Here is a 950-nt window from a genome sequence, read left to right as displayed (position 1 = left end):
CCAAGTGCACTTACGGGGCAGTGTTCTGGGCCGGTCCCTGTCCATCCTCTACCCGGGTTTCTCTGACCTTCGGCAGCTAATAACCCCAGAAACTCTACTGAGCCTAGCAGGCCCTGCCCAACCACACTTCTCTGTCTCACACGCACACGCACACACGCTCACAGAAGCAGCGAACTTGTTTGGGCTCAAACGCAGCTTTATTTCCCGCTGGTTTCACTGGCACTCCATCCCTTGGAAAATCAAGAATGAACGGGCACAGTGCCCCCTAGAGGCACTAGGGGAGTGGAGGGGACAGACTGGCCGGTGGAGAGGGCACTGAGGCACTTAGGGACTTAGCTGTCGCCCTGAGGGAAAACCCTGAGGCCCAGGGGGGTGGGAGAGAGGACCTGGACTGGGCTGGAGCCTCCTGGATATTTCCCAGAAGCCCCTGCTGGCACAGTCACCTGGACTCCAGCCCCAGCCTTCTCATATTGTCACTTCCTTTGGCGGGAAGAGCACAGGGGGCAAGGGAGGGTTGGGGTGAGGATGGTGCTGGGGCAGCAGAAGTCATGACCTGGTCCCCTAGGGACCTGGCGTGGGGCTGGGAGGAGGGCTCAGCGCGCCTTCCAGCGCCCCCGTAGTCTCCCTTGACGTCCTTCTGGGCCCTTGGCTGGGCGTGGAGCTCGGGCCTGGGGAAGACACACACACTCACCCTCCACCCTGGGCTCCTCCTCTCCTCTCCCAGCCTGCCCTCTGCAGTGCTTGCTCATGACCTCTGACCTCATCAGAACGCTCGCCCTGGCTCAGCCCTAAAGAGCCCAGAGTGTGACCACATGCTCTCAGACGCCGACATGGAAGAGGACCTCGGATCATCCAGACTACCTCGGTGTCTTTGTCCCAGAGGGAGGCAGTGACTACTCCAGCGTCACACGGCAAGTACCGTGGAGGGCTGGGGTTGAAGTCCGGGGCCA

The 950-nt window shown here is 61.3% G+C and overlaps 1 protein-coding gene across 1 annotated transcript in view; it reads right to left on the bottom strand.

The window, feature by feature from the left end:
* The window catches only part of BCAN (brevican), an 18,453-nt gene that overhangs the window by 1,722 nt on the left and 15,781 nt on the right, over positions 1-950 (bottom strand).

This window comes from Tupaia chinensis, unplaced genomic scaffold, assembly GCF_000334495.1.
Source record: "Tupaia chinensis unplaced genomic scaffold, TupChi_1.0 Scaffold000438_1, whole genome shotgun sequence".
NCBI classification, from domain to species: domain Eukaryota; kingdom Metazoa; phylum Chordata; class Mammalia; order Scandentia; family Tupaiidae; genus Tupaia; species Tupaia belangeri.
This window is presented reverse-complemented; position numbering and strand designations above follow the sequence as displayed.